General features: G+C 38.1%; 1 long non-coding RNA gene and 2 other non-coding genes across 3 annotated transcripts in view; 1 reads left to right on the forward strand and 2 right to left on the reverse strand.

Annotated features, from left to right (window-relative positions):
* LOC123320113 overlaps positions 1-27050 on the forward strand; it is a 123108-nt gene that overhangs the window by 72934 nt on the left and 23124 nt on the right. The window contains exon 3 of the long non-coding RNA XR_006538690.1: positions 17611-17752. This is a non-coding gene — a long non-coding RNA (uncharacterized LOC123320113). The remainder of the gene's footprint in view (positions 1-17610; positions 17753-27050) is intronic.
* Positions 20473-20545, reverse strand: Trnav-aac. Its single transcript has one exon. It is a non-coding gene; the product is annotated as a tRNA-Val (tRNA).
* On the reverse strand, positions 21408-21480 carry Trnav-aac. The gene has a single exon. It is a non-coding gene; the product is annotated as a tRNA-Val (tRNA).

Here is a 27050-nt window from a genome sequence, read left to right on the forward strand (position 1 = left end):
TGTAGTAAAATCTTCCTTCTCTACAGAAAGCTTACTTGCCAATGAAAGCTCCTCAATTTCCTTTGATTCTCTAGTGACCAGGAACCCGAACCAAAAAGACCACAGCCTTATTTACTTCTCTGAGCTTTTTTTCGGCACTTCCAAAGCTACAACATTCCTGATAGGTTCTTTTGAGGATTATTTCCTCATATCAATCGATTTCCTGCATCTGGAGCAGAATAACAGTTACTTCCTACTTCCTGTACTCAATATGTGACTTTTCACGCAATCACATTAAGATCGTCTTGCATTGCATCATCCCCTGCGCGAAGATCTTTCAAAACCGAGCGGAAAAAACCTCCAATCATAAAAATCCCCATATCGACGACCGCATTATAAAACACAAAGCGTGTTCAGTCAGATTGAGAGGCCGTTCAGATACGCACAAAGCGTCCAAAGCATAAAGGATCGGTCGCTGGAAGGGGATGGAGATGCGAAGGACCAAGGAGATAGTTTACGAAACATCCGGGGCGATATTACCGGCGACATTAAGGGAATCGTTCGAAAACGTTTTCCGCAGGCCGTTATAAAATCGACATCTGTAACAGATCAGCCACGAAGAAGGGGGGAATCGATTACGGATGCAGCCCCCAACGATGTCGCGTATCTGGGCGACTTAAGGGGTTTTTGATGGTTTCCTATCGGGGATTGAGACGCACGGGTTCAGATTTTAAAGTGAGGTGACAGTTTGGACGGTTTCTCTGCGGTTTTCGATGGGAAACTTCTGACAGTTGTAAGTAAACAGTATGAATGGCTTTGTGAGCCTGCACTGATACTGTTGTTATGAATCTAAATACGCCCCTGTCACTCTAGGTGAATTCAGCCTGGTGGAGGAAACTCTAGAACAGGTAGAGCAGTTCAAATACTTGGGAAGCTTCATAAATACTAGGGCTAACCTAGACAAGTAAAAACACAACCGTGTCATCGGCATCACGGGTATTCTGGAAGCTGAAGGACAAAATCACGACCTCAATCTGAAGACCAAGACAGCTGTTTACAAAGCAGTGGTCCTCCCAACGCTTCTTTACGGAAGCGAAAGCTGAACGCCCTACAGGAGACGTATTAAACAGTTTGAACAAACGCAACAACGTCATCTAAGACAAATAATGCACATCAGATGGTTCCACAAAGTTTCGAATGCAGAAGTCTTGCAACGCGCGAGTTGTACAACAATTGAGACTCAAGTAACGAGGGCCCGACTCAGATGGAGCGGCCACATTCTGAGGATGCAAGACACAAGCCTCCCCAGAATAGCTCTGTATGGCGAATTCACAGAGGGAGCTCGGAAACCAGGAGGCTAGTATAAGCGGTTTAAGGATATACTACCTCAATCCCTAAAATCAGTTAATGCCATTCAGTCAGAGGTAATATACAGGGTGGCAATTTGAAAACTTGCCAATCCAATTACGTCACGACAAGGATGATTTCAGAGGAAATGCCGAACTGATTAATTTCTATTCGTAGGGGGATATATTTTGAGCAGAATTGTAAGCCAAAATCTCCTCAACCCTAGGTGTAGGAACTATCACCCCTAAATTCTCAATAGGGAATAGGGGGTGAGCTATACCTCAATCGAAAGATCAGTTGTCCCTCTACATGAATACTATGGTTTGCAAATTTTTATTGAGTCCTTGAAGTAGTTACAGAGGCTGACAATTTGAAAACTTGCCAGGCCAATTTTGTAGAGACAAGGATGTTTTCAGAGAAAATGCCGAAACTGGTCAATTTTTGTTTCGGAAGGGGACTTGTTTCTAGCAGAATTGTAAACCAAAATGTTCTCAGTCTTAGGTGTAGGAGTTGTCACCCCTAAACTCTTAATAGGGAATAGAGGGTGAGCTATACCTGAATTGAAAGACAATAGTATTATGTAGAGAACATATTGGCTTCCAATTAAGGTTAAGCTCACCCTCTATTCCCTATGAAGAATTCAAATCAGTGTATACTGTATACCTAACGACTAATTCACAAAACTTTCTGCGAAAATTTTATTTCTCTGGATTGTGATGCACTGCCACATACATAGATCCTCAGAGGTGACAACAATATTCGTTGTTGCTCCACAGAGGAAATCAAGACCTCAATCTGAAGACCAAGACAGCTGTTTACGAAGAAGTCGTCCTCCCAACGCTCCTTTACGGAAGCGAAAGCTGGACGCCATACAGACGACATATTAAACAGTTTGAACAAACGCAATTACGTCATCTAGGACAAACAATGCACATCAGATGGTTAACCAAAGTTTCGAATTCAGAAGTCTTGCAACGCGCGAGTTGTACAACAATTGAGACTCAAGTTACGAGGGCCCGACTCAGATGGAGCGGCCACATTCTGAGAATGCAAGACACAAGACTCCCCAAAATAGCTCTGTTTGTCGAATTCACAGAGGGAGTTCGGAAACCAGGAGGCCAGTATAAGCGGTTTAAGGATTTACTGCATCAATTCCTAAAATCAGTTAATGCCAATCATAACTGGGAACAACTAGCGTTAGACAGGTCACAGTGGAAGTCTATGGTGCACAGTTATAATGGAGACTCGAGAAGGATACAGCGTCGGCCAGATCTGGTTGGTGACTATCCATGCCCGGAGTATGGAAGGATCTGTAGGTCACGGTTGGGTCTCTTAATTAACAGGAGGGCAAACAGTCGCCATTAGCCCTAAGGAATTATAAGTCTGTTCTTTTTTTTATGTCTTTCTGTATATTTATTCCCGATAACGGGATACAGCAATGAATGAATGAACAGAGGAAATTAATAATAGACCCTACATGGCCAATTTTACCGAGGATCGTAGGGTTAGTAGTCAGTCTATCGATAATAATTCACCTACCATAGCGTATAAACTAATCGCTTGCGCTCTGTACGTTCGACCGGAATTAATTTCACGCAACTTGCGACGCGATGTCAATGTGGTATTTCAATATATTCGAAAGGACATCGAAAGGAATGCAATAGAGGTGGACGGTCAGTTGATAAAAAAAAATATGGTAAAACGTCCCCGGCCGGACTACGGAATCGCATAATATTCCGGTAATTTGAATACGTGAAGTGTGTCTATCGAAGGCATCCTGCGAATGCTGACAATATTGGGTTTTATTTCGTGAATTGTTGTAGCGGCCGGACGTTTTGCCCGCTGGACGAACAGGGAAAGAAGTTTCGGCGTAAAACGTGTTGTACGACGATCAAATTCGACTTTAGGTAGGAAACATTATGGAGTACTGCATTTTTTAGTGAAACAGGAGCATAAAACGAAAACAACTGTGTTAATCGAGGATGTATTGAAAAATTCTCAGCCTACTATGAAACCAAACAAAATTTCAATGTCAAAATATTTTATTACTCAACATATTCTCCTCTTAATTGGATACATTTATTACAGCGGACCTGCAACGTCTCTAGACCTTTCAAAAATAATGTTTCTTCTTGCTCTACAAACCAGACCTCCACAGCTTTTATTACATCCTCGTTTTAAGAAAATTCACGACCTTTTAAATTTTTTTCAGTTGAGGAAAGTGATGATAGTCGGATGGAGCCAAATCTGGAAAATAAGGGAGGTGTTCTAGTATTTCAAACCCTAAATCACGAATTTTGAGATTTGTGTGCAGGGTCGTTGTCCTGCAGAAATAAAACACCGTCGAATAGCTTTCCGCGTCTTTTCTGTTTAATTTTTTCCCGTACAGTGGTCAGTAATGTCGAATAGTGTTCTCCGGTTATTGTTCTACCCTTATCCAAAACATCAATCATGATAACTCCATGGTAATCCCAAAACACTGAAGCAAGAACTTTTCCAGCAGATTTTTGGACACGAAACTTCTTAGGTCTCGGAGAACCAGAGTGTCGCCAATCCATCGATTGTTGCTTTGTTTCTGGATCGTAGAAATGTACCCAAGTCTCATCCATAGTAACAATTCGGGTTAAGAAGTCTACATCGTTTTCAAATCGAGCACAGATCGAACGCGATGCTTCTACCCTTGCACGCTTTTGGTCAATATTCAAACATTTGGGGATCCATTTTGCAGCAATTTTTCTCATGTCCAAATTGCCTTGAACTATATGATGAACGTGTTCGTATGAAATATTCAGTTCTTCAGATATCCGTTTCAGCCCAATTCGAAGGTCTGATAAAGTCATGTCATGAACTGCATCGATATTATCGGGAACTGACACAGAAACTGGCCTTCCCGATCGGTCATCATCTTCAATGGCAAATTCACCTTCACTCTTTTGAAGCTTGCAGTCCAATTTTTCACGATCGCATACGAAGGACATTGATCACCAAGGGTTTTAAGCATATCGTCCCTCTTAACCCTTTTAAATACAGGTACTAGATGATGGCTCGATACTCCAATTTTTATGATTTCCCAATTTCGGTGGACATCTTCTTTCTTTTAATTTGGTTTACTTTTTTGACCTAAAACTTCGCACTGACACTTTTAATGAGTAATTGTTCGTTGCTATGGTTACACAATTTTTTTTATGCACGGGTCTAGGCTAACTAGATATCAATACATCCTCGTATATTCGTATATATATATTATATATTCCTCTTATAGAGGGTCAGTCTTTTACTCGTTCAAATATATCTTCTTTCTTATTTTGGGCTCCTTGGTGTTGTATTCGAAGAGAATGGTGTTCTTTTGCAGGTTTTTCTACATTTCCCATGCAGGGTGAGCCTCTGACTCGTACAAATGTTTTAACAGTGGACTCTTGAGGTCAAAAGAATCACTTTTTTCCGGTACCATTTTTTCCGGTTCGGTTTTTTCGTAATAAGCTGTGCCATCCCTGGAAAAACAAAAGTATCCATGAAAATTGGGTACTTTGGCTATATTTCTTTACCAAGGCCGAATCAGAAAAAATGGTATAGAAAACAAGCGTTTCTTTTGAGAGGACGAAATTTTTTTTTGTGTAGCAGGGGGAGAATCTGCAAATCAGACGAACCACCCTCTCCTGAGGGGGAACAAGTGTGGGGTTTCTCACTCTTCTGAGCTCGAGACCCACTAAAAACCCTTAACTGCTTCTTGAATTTTGGTTCCGGGCATTTGCCTATAAACTTTAGTCGGTTTTCTTCTCGCACACTATCGTGCTGGGATTTATGTGTTTGTCCTCTATTGGATTAACACTTTATCGAATTTTTCAATAAGTTTCTGTTGTTATTTCAATCTCTTTTTAATTGATCTCTTGGTCTCCTTCGGTAAATTCGCATTCTCCTCTTGTCTTCCTCTGGGTCGTAGTCCACTAGTCTCCTGAGTTCTTGATTCAGATGGTTTTTCGCTGTTTCGAATAATTTCTCTGCTTTTCTGTTCATGAATTCCGTTATGGTTTCCCATTTTAGGTCCCTATAAATCTGTCTATTCCTGACAAACCAAGGTGCATCTATTGAACATCGAAGCAGCTTGTTTTCAGTGGCCTGAATTCTTTTGATGTGGCTCTTTGCCGCGAAGCCCCAGGCAACTGTTCCATAAGTCAGTTGAGGCCTAGCAAAGGCTTTGATTTTATCTTCAATTTTGTCTCTTTCGAAATGTGGCTTCTTCTTCCTATTAAAGGATAGAGTCTATCCATCGCTGCTTTCGTTTTGTCGATTGCTTGTTTGATATGACTTTTCCAAGTAAGTCCTAAAGCGTTATTCCTAAATATTTGGCTTCATTTTTCCAGTCGATTTCTTCGCCGTCAACTTCTAGATTCGTTGTGGGTCGCAGTCTTCTCTTCTGTAATAATATTGCTTGACTCTCTTGTCCATTGAGCATGATTTTCCACTTTATGTACCAGACATTTGTTTCGTCAATCGTTTCTTGTAGAACTCGTTCTATTACTTCTGGGTTTCGGTGTCGAGTTGCTATGCCTGTGTCGTCAGCATATAACGTTAGCATGGTTCTTGGATTTTTCGGAATATCGTGAATGTATATGTTGTACAGAAGAGGACGAAAGAATTCTTGACGAAGAATCTACTGTTGAAATATTTGTACGAATCAAAGACTCACCCTGTAGAGTAGACCATAAAATGGAAGCATACCAACTAATCTCGTGAATTTTTACATCCCAACAAAGAAAACTGTCATTATCCTTCTGATATCGCGAAAACGTACGAAACAACTAAGAAAAAATGTTGCTGTCGATCAAGGAGTAACCCCTCACTCGGTCATCTTCCAACCCTGATGTGTTCGCATGGAAATGACCCTGGGAAAAAAATCCCCCGATGTCTAATCGTCGATCAGCATGCCACGCACTTCGATCGCGATCGGGAAAACGTGAAAATCGCATTGGGGAGGGGGTGGGGACGCGTCCGCGGTCGGCAGGGGGTAGGGGGCGCGAACCCCCAACCCGCGGTCGATGAAATGATTTCGTGATAGTCTTCGGAACGCAATATATCAAAGCGAGCTAATTTGTAGCACGGAAATTATAGATCCGTGAGAGATAAGTCGCATAGAACATAGATTGTGAATAAGCGACTTTATGTTCTTCGATTGGCGGCGAGCGGACGATGAATATTCATGGGGGTTAATCGAAGAAAAATGGAAATGGGGTCGACGGTTGAATTTCAGTGAACTTTAAGCGACGTATCGCCGAGGCGATCGGTGGTCTGAACGCGGATAGCACGGAAGAACCTATGTGGATTTTTTCTAATCGATATAATAATACACCCCCATCGTTTTATCCCTCATTGAATCCAATTAACCTTTCAGATTCTGAGATAATAACTTGAGAGTGAAATAAGGGAAATTTAATATTGTACTTTCAAAGTTCGATGAAATGATTCAAATCTCTCAAGACAAAAAAAATTACAGGATGTATCTTTGACTGGTACTCTTAAGAAACACTTTCTTCCTTTACCATTTTTTCCGAATAAGCTCGGTTCAGAAGATACAGTTTGTTGAATCTTTTGGAGACTGTTTTTAGTGTTCTTCATCGTGAAGGTTTTCGTTACTTACTTATTATTAATTTTTCCGAGTTGATTATTGATATATCTTTTTAATTTTATTTTCCATAGTGAGGTTTATTAATGATCTTCGCATCTTTTTTCTTGAATTATTCTAATTATTTATTAACTAGCATGTAACTATGAAATATTGCGCGCAGATTGAAGCTAGTACGTTCTGTCTACAAAATAATGGACAACATCTTGTGAAAAATATGTTATTTTCATATTTAATCCGAAATGAGGGAAGATTGTGAGCTAACTAGCTCACTTTCAGCATGCTGTCAGCTATACTCCTTTCACTTTTATTTTAGCACTCGGTTGGCCGTGGAAATTTGACACATTTCACTCTGTATAGTACGAAAATGTGGTGTTATGACGCTTGTCAAAACATTTCTGGGTTTTAAATCAACGCTATGTTGCCTGTTCTACGTGAAAAGTTTCTGTAATTACTCATTTTATCACAATGTCGAATCTCTTCGGAAAATATGTGACGAACATAATTGAAGTTCATACAAAGTGATTAAAGGCATACCAAATCCAGTTATTTATTTGGAAAATACAGGAGATCAGTATAATATCAGAATATGCACTAGCTTGAGGAGAGTTAATCATCGTTATCTTCTTTGGCTGGAGTTTGAATACGTTACATCAGCTGTAGATTTCAAATATATTAACCCGAAGATGAAATGCATATGATGCAGTGGTTGGGAATGGGTATCTCCCGAAGGAATTAACAGATCATAACAAGAATGTTAAATTCTTCAACAAAAATCATCACAGAATCAATATACGTAAAAGGAATTAAAGAAAGTTTTGAGTCAAGATGAACTTCACCTTTGACCAAAAATTTCACAAAAATAAACAATTAACAGGACAACTGGCGCGTTTTTGTGGCTGTTAATCTTAATACATTCATATAATAATAATAATTATTTATTTATTGGTACCTTAAGACATTAACAATGTACAGGACAAGTCAAATGAAAAATAGAAAAATCAATTTTCGGGAACTTATTCTACATTCATGAAAATTCTGTAGTAAACTTTTCGCATGAATTCACTCAAACATAAATTTCTCAAATGCCACCACTTTTTTGGATCTCCCAATTGAAGGAAATTCTTTGTCATCCTCTTCGTTCACAATCTTTCTGATTGTGGAAATATTCAGCTGAAATATAAATCGTTTAGATTCAGAAGAAACATTATATAAATTATCTTATATTGAATGTGTTCGCTACCGTCTGACGTTTTGTGAATTTTAGAATATCAGGGTATAACTACTTGAAGGAGCGGACCTGAATTCTAAATAGCACTTCCTGAAACTCCGTCTCTTTTTTCAATCACTTTCGGAATTTTCGTAATAAAAATTGATATTAGTTGTGGCAACGGCGTCATGACATTAACGACATTTCATGAGTGCCAATGTTACTCCGTTCTAGTTACAGAAACTTGAGAAAATTATTTCATGGCCAAACGACTGCTTAAATTGATGTGAATGGAGTATAGAAAGTTTAATGTTGATGATGATAATAGTAGCAATTAAATTTTGAATGGTCTTCCACAAGGATCAGTTTTAGTACCTCTTCTTTTCAATTAATATCTGTGTGATAACCCTACTACTTCTTCTGAGAAAGGTATATGTTGTCACCACTCTGATTGGGTTGTTACAAATTGAATGAAATTTTGAATGGGGGCGTAGATATTAGGAGAAGGACTTACTTGGAAAAGTCATATCGAACAAGCAATCCACAAAAGCAGCGATGAAAAGACTCTATCCTCTGATAGGAAGAAGAAGCCACATGTCGAAAGAGACAAAATTGAAGATAATCAAAGCCGTTGCTAGGCCTCAACAGACTTATGGATCAGTTGCCTGGGGTTTCGCGGCAAAGAGCCATATCAAAAGAATTCAGGCCACTGAAAACAAGCTGCTACGATGTGCAATAGATGCACCTTGGTGTGTCAGGAATAGACAGATTTATAAGGACCTAAAATGGGAAACCATAACGGCATTCATGAACAGAAAAGCAGAGAAATTTTTCGAAACAGCGAAAAACCATCCGAATCAAGAACACAGGAGAGTAGTGGACTACGACCCAGAGGAAGACAAAAGAAGAATGCGATTTACCGAAGGAGACCAAGAGATCAATTAAAAAGAGATTAAAATGACAACAGAAACCTATTGAAAAATTCAATAAAGTGTTAATCCAATAGAGGATAAACACATAAATCCCAGCACGATATTGTGCGAAAAGAAAACCGACCAAGAGACGAACGGTTTATAGGCAAATGCCCGGAACCAAAATTCAAGAAGCAATTGAGGGTTTTTAGTGGGTCTGGAGCTCAGGAGAGTGAGAAACCCCACACTGTTCCCCTTCAGAAGAGGGTGGTTCGTCTGTCTTGCAGATTTTTCCTCTGCTACACAAAAAAAAAATAATAGGGGTAATACACTGCACCATCTCTAGTTATTGTGTCTGGCCTTGAAGAAGATCCTCAATATGACCTCCAATCGTCACCATCTAACTCAATGTAGATGGTGCACCTTTTGAACCACTCCGCACAATAACATCGAACCGACATGATCATCCCTCTTAATCCTTTCACAGTCCTCCACCGGATCCCCTACAACAACCGATTAGACATCAATTACTCGATCTCGTTCGAATAATCCCCACCCTTGGGCCCTCCAGGTGGTCAATTCGACCAAATATATTATCGGACGATTTCTGGTCGACCGGGATCCCGAGCAAGGGTACCCGAGGTCCCGATCGGACGCCTGGACTCCTGTAGGATTACCTTCTTATTGGATGCGACGTCGGGTCACTACGAAACGCGTCCTGCCTGGCACCCTTGTAATCCTTTCGGGCCTGGAGGCGAGGGCGTAAGATATAGGGGCTCAGGTGGCGTGATCTAGTGCCTATAGGCGTTAATAACGAGAGGTAATTTGGGGGGTGGACAAGATGCAGGAGGATGTTGAGGGTGGTCATAGCATTTTGGTGTAGCTTGTGGCGAATCCTTCGAATTGGACATCATGTCTTTTCACTAAAGTGAAAATTGAAGTGTCCGAGATGCATTATTGGTGTTTTATAATTCTGAGGATTTTTTTGTAGTCGGTTGTAACCTATCACATGATTTTTAACATTAACTCCGTTGGGCCCTAACTTTAGAGAGCTTCCTTGGAGTGTTGATGGGCGGATAGAGGTCTTAGGAGAAGTATTCATAAATGTTTAGGTCTGTTCAGAATTCAAGTTGTTCAAATTCTGTGAAAATTAATGCAGTGGACTGTTACCAGGTAATTGAGTTAGAGATGGTAGTGTAAAAACATTTATTGCATATCCGGTATATCGTACACAATCATAAAATGAGTAACTCACCCGCATGAAGCTAATACAGTAATAATACAAATGCTAACAACATCCATAAAACTGAGATTGATATTATTCAACTGAAAACAGAGGTGTTCTAGAGCACTTCAAATGGAGAGTCACTTGATATCAGACTTAGACATTGAGAAATATATATGAACAACGTTTTTTTTTGTTTACAATGAAAATCAGAAGGTAAGAATAATCAATTTCGAGCGGTGAAAGCCAAATTGTTTAAGTCTGGTCATCAGTGAGATCAATACATTAAATATAAATAGAGCAATAATATAAATAAGGTTGATCTTGAAGAATAGAGAAGTCATCAATGAATACAAAATTTACAGAGAAGGTCTGCTGACAAGTAAGCACAATTAAAATGTCCATCAGAAAAATAGGAGATACAATTGATAAATTATGAGAGTTACAATATGAGATTACTAATGAAGAAAACCACTAATCGTTGGTTTCGAGAAGTGCAGAAGCTATATCGATTAATGTGAATGAATATGAGAATATAAATCATAATGAAGAAATCATAACAACTGGATTTAACTAGGACCAGAGATTGTCAACCAGTATCATGGCTTACTACTGACCATTGAACCATATTAGAGAAGGAAATCAGCTAAATCCAGGATCCACCCTGGAGAATATGAGGATTCATTAATCTGAAACTCGACAACAGTAGTTATATATAAATATAAGGTTGAAAACAGAGTTGACTTGAGAAATCAAATGAACTGATTCAAATTAAAGAGATGAGCTTGAGGAAATCCTGTATATTCCTGAGGAGGAACTTAAATGTGTTGACATATGAATTGAGCAGTACTAGGATTATAAATGTTTTTGAAGAAAACAGGGTAAAGAGAGAAACTGCAAGACGTCATTTTGAGTTCGTCGTAAAACAAATGAATATCGGGGAACCACCAGATTGTCCTGTTACTACGAAACGCAATGACAAGTTCGTCACTGGTGTCAAGACCTTGAAATTTCTCGAGTCAAGACAAGATTTTTTTTGAATTTCTTGACTTTTCTCAAGACAAGACAAGAAGGTGTAAGAGAAGTATCCCCAGGTGAGGAAGGGAGTACTATATGTGACTTGAGTCGGAAGTTTTCGAATGATATGCCAAATTTTGCCTTCTTTTGGATAACTAAGCATGGACTGTATCAGTTGTTGAAGGGCTTTTGCCTGCTGGTGAACTCTTTCAATCTTTTTGCCGACGTCCAGTCGGCGTCTTGCAATGTGATTAGAAATTAGGACTGTCGTTGTGACCATAGACTTCAAGCCTGTTGTGTGACCATGGAGTTTGATCAATGAAACTTCAATACGCAATCAGAACAAATCACAAGTGGTGTATGAATGTCGTTATGCTCAGAAAAATGAAATGGTCTTGGCAAACAAGACAAATGACAAATGACAACTCCTGCGCCTATCTCGCTACCTTATAAATCAGAGAACATAGCGCTAAAATACGATGTGAACAACGTAAAACGTCCAATTTTGCGAGTTACATTTACCGCGATAACTGACCCGCTGAAAACCCGGCTGAAACGTCATAAACACACACACTGCGGAGGGGGCAACGCGACCGTACGCAGAATTGCGATCGTCGGAAATTATGATCGCGGGCCGACCCGACGGGCGGTATCGGTAAGGCAGATAACTGCGGAACTGATGGTCTGGCGATCGCATCTAACAATAACTAATATCCAGAGAGACTGGCTCTGCCCGTGTGTCTGGGGCGATATCAGAAAGATAAACGGCTTGTAATGGTTTAATCTCACGCGAATTCGATAAGCAAGGTTAACCTGACGCCGATGCAGATAAGGCAGTAGCAAAATTCTTTGATGAATTGCCCGGCGTTGATTTATTAGGTAGGTACGCCGCCGATGCGCGCCCTCTGCCGTTCGATCGAGCGGTTTTTTTCTTCGGGTCGGCTGATTGTTATGCGGCTTTGAATGCATTGTTGACGCATCAGGATCGATGAGCTTAATGAATTGGATGCAAGGTAAATCACTGTTAAGAAATTTCATTCCGACGGTAGGTAGACAATGTATTTTGTATTGAAAACTGGCAACACTGGTATTGTCAGTGCAAATCTGCCATTTTGGCATCTTGAAGTTTGACTTTATGACTTTCGACGTGGTCTAATTCGAGAACCATCGATCAAATTATCTAGACTTTTCTCGATAAAGCACCATCCTATGGGACCATCATATATGGCTGGTGAACTGAATTCAAAGGTAGATATTTGTAGACCGATATTCAAAAAGAGGCTCTTGCCGTTTGATGCGCTGAAATGCCTACAAAAGTACAAAATACAACTGTGGTGCATCCAAAGCTCTATACACTGTGAGTCTTTGACTCGTATAAATATTTGAACAGTTGATTCTTGACGCCAAAAGAAACACCTTTTTCCTTTACCATTTTTTCTGAATCCTCTCAGTTTGAAAAAAACAGGCTGTTGAAAAACCATAAAAAGAATATTTTTAGTTTTATCTCACAAATGGTTTCATCGAAAAAATAAAATTAATTTCTTTAATAAATGTTATTCCAACATCATCTACGTCTTCTAGATTTCTCTAGATTTCTCATTATGACCATTACTTATCATAGAAATACCAAAAATGCGAAGAAACCAATTCTTGAAAGTAATTTGGACGCTATCTAATTAATATGTGAATGTTTTGTAAAATAAAAGTATTCCTCATGTTTTCTCGTATAATACGTCGTTTTCGAGTAATTTGATGTATGAAATTGGGTACATCTGCTGAATACAACTCTGTTTGAAAAATCCACAGATGTGTAGTGTCACAAATTCAGCTAGTTATGAAGGTAATTTTGCTTTTACAGGGGTGACATAGCTCATTATGAAAAAATGAAATGGCTATATCTTTTTATCTGGGCCGAACCTCAAGAATCTACTGTTAAAAGTCAAAGACTCAACCTGTATAACATCGACAAGTTGATGAGAATCTTCAGAATCTTCTACGGAATAAATATTGTCTCTCAATTCTGACCGTTCACTCACATGGCTACATAAGCAACAAACAAGTTTTGGTTGGCACTTATCGGACAACCATGTACATTGTCATGACCTACTTCACTTCGGACAAGTGCAGAGAGAGTGAAAGTACTCATATTAGTACTGTTTCTGTACAACAACTTGCAGTCAGGCTCAATGGTCTAGGGGTATGATTCTCGCTTTGGGTGCGAGAGGTCCCGGGTTCAAATCCCGGTTGAGCCCGTACTTTTTTGACCCTTGAGGAGGATCCTACCTTGGACATAAAACATAATACTGTGATGAGTCAGTAATATAAATGTTGTTTGAAAAATAAAAAGTTCGGAACGTTGTAGAAATGGGTAGTAATACTCACTTCGTTCTTCAATTGATAATTTTTTGAGGAAGATTTCGATGAATGTATATTTCTTATGCCTATACGTTTCAATCTGCTACGCACTCAAATTAGTCCAGAAGTAAACAAGGAAACGGATGAGTTTTTCAAAGAACTCTTGTTTTCAATTTTACCGAAAATAAGATATTGGACGAATTCATCAAAATTCAAGATCCTCAAATTACAACGTATATTTTTCATCATTTCAGTTGATTTTGATTGAAAGGGAGTGGATTACCTACATAAACACATAGATTTTTCAAGCAAAAAATCGAAAACAGCAATTTCGAACTGTTTGATTAGTCTGTGATGTCCGGAAATCACAGAAGGAAACTAAAATTCGATAAATTAATAGGTAACCTCTCTCTTTTTTAATGTAAAATCGACTGGAATAATAAAAAAACAGATTGGTGATTTGAAAATCGTGAGAGCGATGAATTTGAATTGCCCAACTTGATGATCTGTTCTCTACGCCCTCCACGTAGCATATACAGGGTGGTTCATCGCGAAGGCCTATCACAATTTTTTCTAACGTGACCTACATTTCTCTCTAGTTCTCAAAGGAGAACCTTTATAGCAATAAATCTAGAGAAATTCCATCGAGCTCGGTGTAACCGTGCATTCTTGACGATTTTTTAAGTGACCCAATTTTTTTTGGCACTTTTTGGAAAGTTTACTTTCGACTTTCAGAAAAATCATGGCCCCTCCACTGGATACGCCCTTGAGCCCAGTACATATTTTCATTTCTAGATAGCGTATGTATGCCATATGCCATACCTTAGGTATAAGCTTAACCGTTTACGAGTTTTAGGGATTTATGAAAAAAATGGTGAAAATTTAGCCAACTTATAATCCTTTACGAGGCAGTTCTACGTCATACCCTCCCCCGTGATCATTAATATTCAGTCAGGTCGAAAGCTCCATTCCCTTATTTACCGAAGACAGAACAGTCAAGAACGACACTCCAATAAATCTCCCCGTGATGTCGATTCTCAAACGGAATCGCTGAAGTCAAACCGTAAACCGTAAAAATTTCGAGTAATAAAGTCTGCTGTGTAAACAGGGGTTATTTGAGAGAGCATCGACTAACCAATATTTTAATTAAGATCTTCGGAAAGAAAGGGGATGATCTGGTTCTTGTATTCCCGATTCCGTCGCAGCTTTCTGTATTACCGACCGTGAAAAAGTGTCGATTCGAAAGAGATTTTCATGCTCGGTTGGTAAGGGTAGCACCGGTTCTTTTCCAGAGGGGTTTTTTGTAGAGCGAACAGGTAATGATGAAATCCAGAATTGGAGCACAAAGAGGCGTTTGTTATTCGAATTGGCAACACTGATTTTAGTGACAGTCGATTTGACAGTTGACAGATGTCAAACTTCACAATTGAGCATTGATAGTTTGTAAATTCAGAATGAAACTGATCTATTCTAGCTTTTTTAAGGAATACTATTGTGAATATGATATGAATAATGTGCGTTTTTTTTCAAATCACTGTATACATTAGTTTTGGTCGTTTTGCGATATCGATTCAGTGCTTTTGTTATCGTCGACCCCATCGTCCACGATTTAACAGTCGACAATTAATCCTTTTTAATCGAAATAAATCTACGCAGGAAATTGTTATAATGCCATATTTATGGGGGAATTAACGATTTTTTCTTAATTAGGATCGTGCGTGCCAGGAAATCAGCCCGGTTTTCGCAAGGGTCCCTAACGTAAGGAACGTTTTCTTGAATGCCTATTTTTCCACGCATCATGCGATTGGACAATCTGTTAAAGGGGGTTCTTCGGTTAAGTTGAATTGATTGGGGGATGGGAAAAGTCCCTTTATGAAGAATAAACTCCGTCCATTAGTGAGGTTAGAGATGCAGGTATCGTTCATTCAATTTCAAATTTGTTGAGGAAAAGGGTTTTTTTCGATCTCAAGAATCTACTGCTGCAATATTTTTACTAGTCAAGGACTCACCCTGTATATTGAAACAAATCAAAAACATCAATCCTATACTTCATTCACTTTTATTTTAGCAGTCGGTTGGCCATGGAAATTTGACACATTTCACTCTGATTAGTACGAAAATGTGGGGTTATGAAGCTTGTCAAAACATTTTTGATTTTAAATCAACGCTATGTTGCCCGTTCTACGTAAAAGTTTCTGTTATTACGTATTTTATCAAAATGTCGAATCTCTTCGGAAAATATGTGACGAACATAATTGAAGTTCATACAAACTGATTGAAGGCATACCAAATCCAGTTATTTGCATGGAAAATACAAGAGATCAGTATAATATCATAATATGAACTAGCTTGATGAGAGTTAATGTTCGTTATCTTCTTTGGCTTACATCATTTGTAGATTTCAAAAATATTAACCCGAAGATGAAATGCATATGATGCAGTGGTTGGGAATGGGTATCTCCCGAAGGAATTAACAGATAATTACAAGAATGTTAAATTCTTCAACAAAAATCATCTTGCATCAATATAAGTAAAAGGAATTGAAGGAAGTTTCAAGTTAAGATGAACTTCACCTTTGAACAAAAATTTGAATAAACAAGTAACAGGGCAACTTGCGCGTATTTGTGGCTATTCATCTTAATACATTGATGTAATAATAATAGGTATTTATTAGTACCTTAAAACATTTACATTGTATAGGACAAGTCGAATGAAAAATAGAAAAATCCATTTCAGGGAACTTATTCTCCGATGACATTTATCGAAAATCCTGTAGTAAGCTTTTCTCATTAATTCACTCAAACATAAAATTCTCAAATGCCACCACTTTTTTGGGTCTCCCAATAGAAGGAAATTCTTTGTCATCATCTTCATTCACAATCTTTCTGATTGTGGAAATATCCAGCTGAAATATAAGTCGTTTAGATTCAGATGAAATATTATATAAATTCTCTTACATTGAATATGTTCGCTACCGTCTGACGTATTGTGGATTTTAGAATATCAGGGTATAACTATTTGAATGAGCGGACCTGAATTCTAAATAGCACTTCCTGAAACCCTGCCTCTTTTTTCGATCACTTTCGGCATTTTCGTAATAAAAATTGATATTAGTTGTGGCAACGGCGTTATGACATTAACGACATTTCATGAGTGCCAACCTAACTTCGTTCTAGTTACAAAAACTTGAGAAAATTATTTCATGGCCAACCGACTGCTAAAATAAATTTGAATGAAGTATATGTTGCACTATTTTTGGATTCAGTATTTTTTCAGAGATTGATGATCTATACATAACCTTCAAATGACTTCTTCGCACATAAACCGATAAATAAAACAATGGTTGGATGCAAAATATCGACAATCATGTTTCATTGAATCGGGAATACGTATGAAAACAAAAAATTTATTTTCGTGGCCTTATATTCTCCTAATGAGAATCCTATTCACCAGTCTGAAATGGACAGAAATAAGAGAAACCAGGCATCTTAACGCCATTCGATAAAATAGAGTCAATGAGGCGTAAGTACGATAAATACATAACAAATGAACATCGAAGGCGTCTAAAGTGCCAATGAATAACATTATTTCGCAACATTTACTTGAGTGATGGATGCGATGAACAGAGTTGAGTGAATGACTTTCGTGAACGGTTAGGTCCAATAGCTCTTAGACTAAAAAGAATACGGATTCTTATGAACACCGCTTCCAAACTAAAACGAATAACATTGAATGATTTTCACACGTTCTACACAATTGAAATTCGAAATTTCATTATAACAAGGCTGGATTTATCCCAAGACGATGCCAACTTAAGTTTTGATATCACGTTAACTCTTATTAAGATTGGTAGGTGCATTGTAACTGAAACGTCAAACGCCCATAAGTAGTAGATAACTTCCACGAGCTACAACGTCAGTAAGAGAACGTTTTCGATTTTTTTCAGATGAGAAGATAATTTTCACAGTAAGAATGAAGTCAATCGGACATCGAGACGCTTGTTCAGAAGAGTTTTCGAATACTTATTTCACTCGTACAGAGCCGAGGCAATTGGCAACTACGGCGACGTAGCTGAAGGCAGCAAACAGGTTAGTACTAACTTTCATAAAGGTTTGTGAGGTTGACGAAAAAATCTAATATGCACCTTGTCCAAAAACTATATTCAAGTTGTAATTAAAGGTATAAGGCTTCTTTCAAAAGAAGGTAGAACTGGGTGAAATGAGGTAACAATAAAAGCACTTTCAATGAACTGCCACAATTTTTCACACTGTTTTGACCCCAATTCGCAAGATACATCAATTTTTTCGAGTGACCTGATGCAACTACTGAGATGGACTCGCATGTACTCAACCATTTATTGTCCAGCCTTATGTTTATGTATTGTTTCGTCCTTCTGATGCTTGAGTCACCTTCCACAGTCTCATACTTGAAATAAATAAATTCTAGGGGTTGTAGCTCAGCTATCTTGAATATTTTATATAGATTATTTCTGGTGAAATGACTTATTTTGATGAAATCTGCCTTCTGCCAACAGAAAAGCCTCAACTTCGAAAATACCCTGTATTGCCTAGCCCACTTATAAGATTTCGGGCTATTTTAACCTGAAAATTTCACATCTGTATATAGTTCAAAATTAAATAGGGTTTTTCTGATGAAAAGGTACAAATTTGTTGATTATCCTTAACTTCTGAAGAGCAGTCTGTTTGAGATCTTAAAAATATGGCGGCGGACGATTCTTCGACTTCAAATTAAACGCACTAATCACGACTCGTATAATTATCAATTTAACAACCATCTATACCAATTTCCTCCGCATCCGCCATGACAGACAGAAGGAATGTGAGTTTTATCGATATTCTCAATCTTAAACGGCATTCATATTAGTAAATAACTCAATTCAGCGCTTAATTCAGAGAACTACGACATTCGTCGTTCTAATTAGACCCTTTAAATGTTATTTTCGTATTCTTTTTAGTCCTTATTTCCTTTTATTCCGTCCGTGGCTAATAAACCGCATTTCTGCGAGCGGCAAGTTCAAAGCCGAGCCGCACTTGTTCCGATTTGATATTTCAACACGTTTAATACCCCGGTTAGTTGAAGCGCTGAAGTTGACTTTTTATCGATTATGAAATTGTGCCCGCGGTATTTGTCGGCCGGTCCGTGGAATTCAAATTGAATGGAGATATTTTCGTGTTCGTTCATTATTTCGATCGATGTACATTCGTAATCGCGGGATTGGAGAACATTTTTTCGCACCCATCTATGTCTGCGGAAAATGCCGGAAATGAATGGTGAATTCATGGTCAGTTTGAAATACAGGTTGTTTTAAAATTCAAAGGTGAAGCTTTTTTCGACAGAATGCAGAACTCATCAAAATGAGTCGTTCAACTACAAATTGTCCATATAAAATATCCAAGATGGCGGAGATACAACCCCCAGAAGTTCGACAAAATTTCATTGAATTTCAAGTACGGGACTGTGAAAGGTGACTCAGGCTTCGCAAAAACGAAACAAAACATAAACATATGGCTGGACAGTGAATGGTTTAGTACCAAGTTCATTGGTTCAGATGCATCAGGTCACTTTTGAAAGAATCATAATTGTTGTATCGTGCAATTTACAGTGAAACAAAATGTAGAAAATCGAGGCAGTTTCTTGAAAGTGCTTAACTTAGTTACGTTGAAAAAGTTCTATGATGTTTCCCCATTTCATCCCATTTTCACGACGATTGTTGGAATGTTCGAACAAGAAGATTTTGATGCCCATTGTGAAAAAATTCGTGAATAATTTAGACGAATTGTGTTGGTGAGATTTTGAAGTATTATTCTATTTTTTACAATTGTGTCCTAAGTCTCTTCTGTCAGTTGGTATCGAAATGAGCCATTTCATAAAATCGTGTAAGTTACAAAAAAATAATGAGAATAATTCGGCAATCCTAAGTTTCGATTTTCATAACCACGTAGATACTGAACGAGCCAATATCCTAAATGAAACCACATGGTCGAATCAGGAGATAAGTTTTTTCCCACTGCTTTGCGATAATTCAGCTAACATACGTTCTAGGGTCATATTAAGATCTATTTCAGTAATCATTTTCAATTTGTTTTTTCAACTTTGTCATTTTGAAAGTTTTGTATAGTTGATTTTTGGTGGAACGCTTTATTTTGGCCAGTTCTACCTTATGTTGAAAAAAAGCCCCACCTTCAAATACACCCTGTATTGTCCGTCCGTCAATGAACACCGAAAAAAGCTAGGAATTTCATATTTTCCGTGTAAGTAAAGGATCTGAATGAACTGGATGGGCAAAATACAGCAGATGGTTTCGGTGTTATAGGTAAAAAGGTTTAGAATGACGACGATATCATCAACTTTTTATGGAATTTGGATGTTATGTAATGAATTTTTTTCTCATAATGCGCAGTTTTCGAGTAATTTGATGTAAATTGAAAAGTATCTGTGAAATATGAAATATTGGGTACTTTGGCTGAATACAACTCTGTTTAAAAAATCCACAGATGTGTAGTGTCACAGATTTAGCTACTTATTCTGAAGGTAATTTAGAGGGGTGGGGCAGCTCATTATAAAAACCTTAAATGGCTATATCTATTCATCAGGGCCGAATGGAAAAGAATGGTAAAGGAAAAAAGTGTTTCTTTGAACCTCAAGAATCTATTTCCAAATATTTGTACGAGTCAAAGAGTCACCCTGTATTTCCACATCTCCCTGTTGGAATTGAAGGCTGAAATTACCGATAAGCTTCGAAAGAAAAACATCGAATTCTGATTGTCGAATTGCAATAAAAAGTTTTTGTTTCCGCCCGGGATCGAACCGGGGACCTTCCGCGTGTTAGGCGGATGTGATAACCACTACACCACGGAAACTTGATGTATGTATATATGCACAAGTTGAAAAATTTCACGAACTAGTCTCATTTACTAGCAAAATTACAAATGGGGAGATCAAACATGTAAATATGAAGCTTCTTCGGCCTTCTTTGAAATCGTAATGAGTGTGGTCACCCATCCAAGTACTGATCACGCTCATCCCTTCTTAGGTTCCTGAAGGAAAATTTCAATCTACCAATATTACAAAGAATATAGATATGATCGAGTTTGAAACCAGTACTCGACTCTTGAATGAGGTTCTAGAAGTATATGCAAAATTTGGTCCTCATCTTGCGATGAGTTCCCCTTTTATTTGATTTGATTTTTCTCAATTTTTCATTGATATCGTTCCCATTAAATTTCACACAAGTCTTCGTATCAGCAACTAACTATTTATGACTAATCTTCGATACAGAGTACTGGGAGCTACCTAACCTAACCTAACCTAACCTAACCTAACTATTTATGACTTATCTTCGATACAGAGTACTGGGAGCTACCTAACCTAACCTAACCTAACTATTTATGACTTATCTTCGATACAGAGTACTGGGAGCTAAATACTGAAATATGGTAGACATCAATGTAGAATTAGGCCTGCCGCAGACATGCAACTTTTCAGTTTTGCAACTGTTTAGTTGCAGAAGTGAGTACAATGCATTTATATGGGGCCCCGCACACATGCAACTAAATAGTTGCAGCGATTGCCTTTGTGTGCGCCCTCGAACCGCTTGCAATCAAACTGTTGCGCAACTGAAAAGTTGCATGTCTGCGGCAGGCCTTATTGTTTTCGATGACATGATTTCTGGAAGGGATTCTCGAAGTATGTTTCACATTTTTAATGATAGTATAAAAAGTGTGTTTCCGCCCGGGATCGAACCGGGGACCTTCCGCGTGTTAGGCGGATGTGATAACCACTACACCACGGAAACTACATGGAAGAATTTGAATGACTTTCAGAATTCTTCGTATGAAGTAGAGTAATACAAGATCAAAGTCCTTTGTCAATAGCGACGGTGAAAAATTCTTCTGGAACCAATATTAATTTTGACAGCACTATAATCAGCAATTATTGCGAATCAATAAAATGGAAAAAAAAAGATATAAAGAACTATTTTTTGAAATTTCATTTTGCTCGATTCCTGGTAGATCACATGTTTTTGGCAGATACTTATCCTTTTCTGTTGGATCACCCCTTGCAAACCCCTAATTGCTCCAGAGAAATTCTCGGTCGAATATCGAAAAGAAACATCCACTTTTTCTTTTCCTCCCCCCTTAGACGGGCAGATATGCAATAAGTGGTCGCGTAATCGTTTTCGAAACTTTCATCTTTCGGCGCGATCGAGAGGGTGAATTTTTTATGTAAAAGCCGTCCGGGGCCTCAAAGAACCGTGTAATTGATACAAGATATCTTCATTTTACTTTCAAAGTAATATCGAGATTGATGCACTTCAAATTTTCGGTATTAATTCCGGAAGTTTGAGTGCTCTCGATGGATTCTTTTGCATATTTCGATCGAATGTCTGATTTCTGCTTCATTCGCGGTATGAGGATTATTGACGTGGAGATTTTCAGAGAAATATGAAAAACGTGGTCAGAAATTGAGAGTATACAAGATGTTTACTGAAGATGCAAGAATCATCATAAACTGTATACGGGGTAAGTCTTTGACTCGAACAAATATTTTGACAATAGATTCTTGAGGTCGAAAGCAACACATTTTTTGCATACCATTTTTCCAATTCGGCCCTGATAGAGAGATATAACCATTTTAATTTCCACAGATTATCCCAAGAGACGTCATTTGTTGTTTTGTCATCCGATTATATAACGTAATAGCCATTCTATCACTGATGTAAGTTGCGGTCCAGTGTTCGTAACGTTTGGACGCTTTAAATTCGGAATAAATTCTCGTGGAAATTTTGGATTTTGGAATTTGTACACTCTATAGAAAATAGTATTACAGATAAATTTGAAAAAATTATTCAAGGGTATCGAATTTTTTCTAGAATATACCGAAATTTCCACAGATCGTCCCAAGATACGTCATTCTTTGTTTCGTCATCCGATTATATAACGTATTAGTCATTCGGACGCTTTTATATTCGGGGTGAGTTCTTGTAGAAATTTTGGATTTTGGAATTCGAACACTCTGTAGAAAATAGTATTCAGATCAATTTAAAAAAATTATTCCACGATATCGTATTTTTTCTAGAATATACTGAAATTTCCACAGGTCAGCCCGGATACGTCATTCTTTGTTTCGTCATCCGATTATATAACGTATTAGTCACATTCTATCGCGTGATATTAGTTGCGGTTCAGTGTTCGTAACGTTCGGACGCTTTTATATTCGGGGTAAGTTCTCGTGGAAATTTTGTATTCTGGAATTTGAACACTCTGTAGAAAATAGTATTCAGATCAATTTAAAAAAATTATTCCACGATATCGTATTTTTTCTAGAATATACTGAAATTTCCACAGGTCAGCCCGAGATACGTCATTCTTTGTTTCGTCATCCGATTATATAACGTATTAGTCACATTCTATCGCGTGATATTAGTTGCGGTTCAGTGTTCGTAACGTTCGGACGCTTTTATATTCGGGGTAAGTCCTCGTGGAAATTTTGTATTCTGGAATTTGAACACTCTGTAGAAAATAGTATTCAGATCAATTTAAAAAAATTATTCCACGATATCGTATTTTTTCTAGAATATACTGAAATTTCCACAGGTCAGCCCGAGATACGTCATTCTTTGTTTCGTCATCCGATTATATAACGTATTAGTCACATTCTATCGCGTGATATTAGTTGCGGTTCAGTGTTCGTAACGTTCGGACGCTTTTATATTGGGGGTAAGTTCTCGTGGAAATTTTGTATTCTGGAATTTGAACACTCTGTAGAAAATAGTATTCAGATCAATTTAAAAAAATTATTCCACGATATCGTATTTTTTCTAGAATATACTGAAATTTCCACAGGTCAGCCCGAGATACGTCATTCTTTGTTTCGTCATCCGATTATATAACGTATTAGTCACATTCTATCGCGTGATATTAGTTGCGGTTCAGTGTTCGTAACGTTCGGACGCTTTTATATTCGGGGTAAGTCCTCGTGGAAATTTTGTATTCTGGAATTTGAACACTCTGTAGAAAATAGTATTCAGATCAATTTAAAAAAATTATTCCACGATATCGTATTTTTTCTAGAATATACTGAAATTTCCACAGGTCAGCCCGAGATACGTCATTCTTTGTTTCGTCATCCGATTATATAACGTATTAGTCACATTCTATCGCGTGATATTAGTTGCGGTTCAGTGTTCGTAACGTTCGGACGCTTTTATATTCGGGGTAAGTCCTCGTGGAAATTTTGTATTCTGGAATTTGAACACTCTGTAGAAAATAGTATTCAGATCAATTTAAAAAAATTATTCCACGATATCGTATTTTTTCTAGAATATACTGAAATTTCCACAGGTCAGCCCGAGATACGTCATTCTTTGTTTCGTCATCCGATTATATAACGTATTAGTCACATTCTATCGCGTGATATTAGTTGCGGTTCAGTGTTCGTAACGTTCGGACGCTTTTATATTGGGGGTAAGTTCTCGTGGAAATTTTGTATTCTGGAATTTGAACACTCTGTAGAAAATAGTATTCAGATCAATTTAAAAAAATTATTCCACGATATCGTATTTTTTCTAGAATATACTGAAATTTCCACAGGTCAGCCCGAGATACGTCATTCTTTGTTTCGTCATCCGATTATATAACGTATTAGTCACATTCTATCGCGTGATATTAGTTGCGGTTCAGTGTTCGTAACGTTCGGACGCTTTTATATTCGGGGTAAGTTCTCGTGGAAATTTTGTATTCTGGAATTTGAACACTCTGTAGAAAATAGTATTCAGATCAATTTAAAAAAATTATTCCACGATATCGTATTTTTTCTAGAATATACTGAAATTTCCACAGGTCAGCCCGAGATACGTCATTCTTTGTTTCGTCATCCGATTATATAACGTATTAGTCACATTCTATCGCGTGATATTAGTTGCGGTTCAGTGTTCGTAACGTTCGGACGCTTTTATATTGGGGGTAAGTTCTCGTGGAAATTTTGTATTCTGGAATTTGAACACTCTGTAGAAAATAGTATTCAGATCAATTTAAAAAAATTATTCCACGATATCGTATTTTTTCTAGAATATACTGAAATTTCCACAGGTCAGCCCGAGATACGTCATTCTTTGTTTCGTCATCCGATTATATAACGTATTAGTCACATTCTATCGCGTGATATTAGTTGCGGTTCAGTGTTCGTAACGTTCGGACGCTTTTATATTCGGGGTAAGTCCTCGTGGAAATTTTGTATTCTGGAATTTGAACACTCTGTAGAAAATAGTATTCAGATCAATTTAAAAAAATTATTCCACGATATCGTATTTTTTCTAGAATATACTGAAATTTCCACAGGTCAGCCCGAGATACGTCATTCTTTGTTTCGTCATCCGATTATATAACGTATTAGTCACATTCTATCGCGTGATATTAGTTGCGGTTCAGTGTTCGTAACGTTCGGACGCTTTTATATTCGGGGTAAGTTCTCGTGGAAATTCTGGAATTTTGTAGAAAATAGTAATACGGATCAATTTTAAAAATTTTTCTATACAGGGTGACAACTTGAAAACTTGCCAGTCCAATTATGTCTCGACAAGGATATTTTCAGAAAAAATGCGGGAACAGGTCAATTTTTATTCGGAGAGGAACATATTTCCAGCAGAATTGTGAGCCGAAATCTCCTTAATCTTAGGTGTATTGGTTGTCACCCGTAAATTATTAATAGGGAATAGAGGGTGAGCTATACCTCAATTGGAAGATAGTAGTATTATGTAGAGGAACATATTGTCTTCCAATTGGGGTTTATCTTACCCACTATTCCCTATGAAGAATTTAGGGGTGATAGCCCCTACACCTAGGTTTGAGGAGATTTTGGCTTACAATTTTCGTCGAAATATGTCTCCCTTCCTTTAAAAATTGACCTGTTCCGTCTTTTTCTTCGAAAAAATTCTTGATGCGACATAATTGGCCTGGAAAGTTTTTAAATTGTCACCCTGTATGTTCAGAATAATGGACAACAATTAAAATATCCAGAAATCTAACAAGTTATTTCTCTCCTGATTATTTTTATCGATTGAAACGTGAGTAAAATCCCAGTCTTCAATATTTGATCTTGAGGTAGCACCCTGTATAGCCGGTTGCTCGTGGAACATTCCCGTGTTGTCAAAAAATCGAGATGCTGGAGCGTGACATATCTAACGCCAGCGAGTTTATTCATCATTTATCGAACACCGACGGGAGAGGAGCAATCTACTCGAGATAAAACCATAACGGAAAAACCATCCGCGGAAAACGACGCACTTCCGCGAGACAGTCGAACGTCCCGAAAACATGCCAAAACTCGCTGACACGACCGTCACATAGACGCGAGCAGCGAGCCCACCACCTCCCTCATACATTCAACCGGCGAAGACGTCATTCCCTTCAATTTATGCATCCCGGAAAACACACAGGGCATAAGCCGCCTGGATAGACCGTATTTTAAATATTCCTACGTTTCTGCATACGTGACTTTGCCGTATCGTCTTAGGAGTATTGAATAATTCCGAAGCATACTCCCGTTCTAGACGTTTAAAATCGTCCTGTTTTATTCATATACAGTCGATTTTTCTTTGCGGCTGCCATAAAGTCGAAGATAAATTTCGGTTTAAGCGTCCGCATTTGAATTCCGAGTTTGAGAGGGACACGTTTGGAGCCTTTGAGAGTCGGGGGTGTAAATATGAATCTTCAAGGGTGAACTATACAGGATGAGCCTTTGACTCGTACGGATATTTCAACAGTAGATTCTGGAGGTCCAAAGAAACACTTTTCTCCTATACCATTTCTTCCGATTCAGCCCTGATAAAAAGATATAAGAGGTGTAACTCCACCAAAATTCTGTCGGGTTTGAACACTATTCCACCCCTGGAAACTTCCTGTATATAACTCTAATTCTCACACCAACCTATCCTTGTTTCGGCAGGCACAGATTACTAGCTAAACCCCCATTTACAAATAGACCACAAACAGACAAACCTTTAGTCTCTGCTCGATGATATCTCGCTAAATATAAATTTGTTTCCTATAAATTATTTAACTTGGGGACCAAAAGGTTAATCTCTTGATAATAGTGGATCCAGGAACCGAATATGGGCTCCAAAGTTGTGGAAGTGTTGATTAAAAGCTTCCGATGTTAACTGTTAAGGATACAGCTCTACGAAGGAGTATTTATCACTATTGGAGAGATCCTCAAAATTTTTTCGATAGAAATGCTCGGACAGGTCGATTTCTGTTTCGAGGGGGACAACTTAAGATGTAGGTTACGGACGCATAGCGCTGCAACCCTTGCTACTACAACCCTCACCCCCAATTTTTGAATAGGGAAGATGGGGTGAGTGATACC

The sequence above is a fragment of the Coccinella septempunctata genome, chromosome 9 (genome assembly GCF_907165205.1).
Source record: "Coccinella septempunctata chromosome 9, icCocSept1.1, whole genome shotgun sequence".
Lineage (NCBI taxonomy): Eukaryota > Metazoa > Arthropoda > Insecta > Coleoptera > Coccinellidae > Coccinella > Coccinella septempunctata.